At 37.9% G+C, this 3,072-nt stretch overlaps 1 pseudogene; it reads right to left on the bottom strand.

Moving 5' to 3' along the window:
• Nucleotides 1-506: 506 nt before the first annotated feature.
• LOC120597569 (T-complex protein 1 subunit zeta-like) lies at nt 507-2,133 on the bottom strand (annotated as a pseudogene).
• Nucleotides 2,134-3,072: the final 939 nt, after the last annotated feature.

Raw genomic sequence — 3,072 nt, 5'->3', positions numbered from 1 at the left:
AAGGTCAAGAAATAGAACATTGTCAGCCCCTCCTCTCTTTCACAGGGAAGCATCTCCCTGACTTCTGTGTCAATCACGTCCCTTGATCATTTTCGGCCTGAGTATGCTTCCCTAAACACTGGTGTAGTTTTCCTGTTTTAGAATGTTGTATAAATGGAATTATTTATTAATCCGTTTTTTTTTTCAAGGAATAATATTTAATAAGGTAGATAACATGCTTTTCTAACATATATTTTTATCATTGAAGCTAAAGCAAAAACATCCTGTTCATTGGGTGAAAATGGCCTGCTTTATGTGTGTACACAGACTGCAATTAAAAAAACACCGTAATTATAATTTCAGACTTTGGAATTTGAGTAGGTGCCAGGGTTCTCTCCCTTTTTTCATATGGGAAAGGAAAATTCCTTTGAAAATTATTTGACGCTTGGACAAAAATTCCAAAGCTGTATTCTTAGGATCACTCTATAGACTCTTCATAATTCAGATGGTATAAGGGAAGCTTCAATTCACCCTTTTAGAGGAGACTTTCCAGCTTATATGATTGCATCGACCAAGAGCATATTGGCAATCACAGGGCAGGAGCGAAGAAGCTGTTTCTTTACACAATAGTTATCCCATATACCTACTTCTGCTGCTACCATTGGCTCGCCTGTGTTTAAGCCCACACCCACAAGTTGACCTGAATTTGAATGTCTTGCTTGAACTTTAACTAGTGTTTCCTGAAGGTCAAAATCAGAATTCTGAGCAAGAACCTTGGGAATGATGAGCAATGAGTCAGCAAATGCTTGAACTCCGAGTTGGGCCCTGCCCTGTACATTGGGCTTATATTCCATCAGGGCTTCTGCCATTGCCACGTCCACTGCACCAGCACCTGGAACTACACAGCCATCATCAACAGCATTTTTAACAGCCCTCAAGCCATCTCTTATTGTATCTTTGATTTGAGTGAGTGTATGCTTCTCCGGTCCTTTGACCAGAGGATTGTTACATTTCTCAATAAAGATGAACTTCTCTTCTCCCAACGTATACTCACAGGCAAGTCCTGCATGTCTCGACAATCAGGATTTAGACCATCGAAAGAATTTAGAGCTGTCTCACCACAAACAATAGTCAGCTTTTCCACATTTCTCCTTTTAGCTCTGCACAGAACTACAATGCCTTTTTTTGCAAGAACATCTAAGGAAAATGTGTCAATTCCCTTTTGATTAATAACAACAAATCCTTTATCTGAGTCACCACAGACTTTTTCAGTTCTATGATTTTTTAAATTTCATCTTTGATGAATTTCCTTTCAGCTTTTACTAGTTTCTCTCTCTTCTGCACTGTTATATATACATACATACATACATACATACATACATACATACATACATATATGTATACATTATATATAGCCAGAATTCACTTTTTTAAATATATATTCTAATGACACACTGCATATGAGGATGTCTGCATCTTTTATTCTTTTTTTCATATCGCTATGTGGTGCCTCATGGTCCAAAACAAGACTTCTGATGTAGCTTATATTGGTTTCAGATATATGTTTCATCTCCATAATCTCAACTGTGAAAAGATCAATAAGTTCATCTTGTTTTTTAATGGCCAAATGGAGTCAGCTACAGCCTCTGTTAAGACATCAGCAAGTTCAGCATGAACTTTAGTGCATAGAGATGTTCTGGCCACATCCATGAGTGTTGCCTTGTCTACCTCTTTGCTTACTTTGACTTATTCCAAAAGCTAAAGTGCCTTTTTCTTTGCAGCTTCTACTCCTTCTGTTATTATTCCGGGATGAGGACCTTCAGAAGTGCAGAGAGCTGCCTGTTTCAGCAGTTCTCTGATGGTCAGGACTTTGGAAATGGTACCATCACCAGGGATGTCATCCTGGGCCGTTGCTACTTCGGCTATTAAGGAGGATGTCGGATGTTGAATTTGCATCTCCTGAAGCAGTACATTGCCATCTTTGGTAAGCTCGATGTCTCCGGCACCAGAAACAAGCATCTTCATGGTGGCTTTAGGCCCCAACTTGGTTCTCAGCATGTCCTGCAACTCCTGGGCCTCACTGATGATGACCACCAACACTGCCTAGGCTCAGGTCACCTTGGCCTTGGGGTTTGGGGTCTTCACGGCCGCCATAGCTGAACCAGTAGGAGGAGAGTATTTATTAATCTTAATGAAACCAAATTTGTCAGATTTTTCATTTAAGATTGGTGCTTTCGTGTCATGAAAAGAAATCTGTTACCATTCTGAGGTTTTTATCCTAAATCTTCTCTTTCACTTTCTATTATCTTTTATAATCTTTATTGTTCTGCTCTCCATATAATGACAACCCACCTGGGATTTGTTTATGGTGTGAGGTAAGGGTCCGGTTTCTTTTTTTCCTCTTATGAACACTTGATCTGTTTACTGAAAAGGCCCATCTTTCCTTGTACTCTTTAGTGCCACATGAATCACAACCCAAGTGTCAGTTTTTAGTCTTTTGCTCAGTCTGTCTCTCCTTGCACAAATATCACCCTCTCCGAATCACTGTAGTTTTATTAAAAGTCTTATTGCTCCAGTAGAGCAATATTCCTATATCGTTCTTTTTTAGGAAGCTATCTTTGGTGCTTTCATTTCCATATGTATTTTAGAATCAAGCTGTCACATTCTTCCCCCTCCCCAGCATGAAAAAAACAAAACAAAACATTTTTAATGGATTTTAATTTGATTACATCGAATCTATAAATCAATAAATTGTTTAACATGGAATCTTCTAATCCTTTTATTATTATTATTTTTAAAAGAGGCACATGTTAAGAAGAGAAGATATAGGATAGGGGGACCTAAAGTAATTACTTTTTCCAGCTTTATTGAGATATAATTGATATACAACCTTGTGTAAGTTTAAGGTATACAACTCGTTGATCTGATACATTTATATATTGCAAAATAATGACCACGACAGCATTAGCTAACACTTCCATCTTGTCACATAATTACCAGTTCTTTTGTGTGGTCAGAACATTTAAGATCTACGTCTTAGCAGCATGTAAGTATATAACACAGTATTATTAGCTATAATCACCATGTTGTACA

Source organism: Pteropus medius, unplaced genomic scaffold (assembly GCF_902729225.1).
Source record: "Pteropus medius unplaced genomic scaffold, Ma_sr-lr_union100, whole genome shotgun sequence".
NCBI classification, from domain to species: domain Eukaryota; kingdom Metazoa; phylum Chordata; class Mammalia; order Chiroptera; family Pteropodidae; genus Pteropus; species Pteropus medius.
The sequence above is the reverse complement of the archived record's forward strand: the minus strand, read 5'-3'. Positions and strand labels throughout refer to the sequence as shown.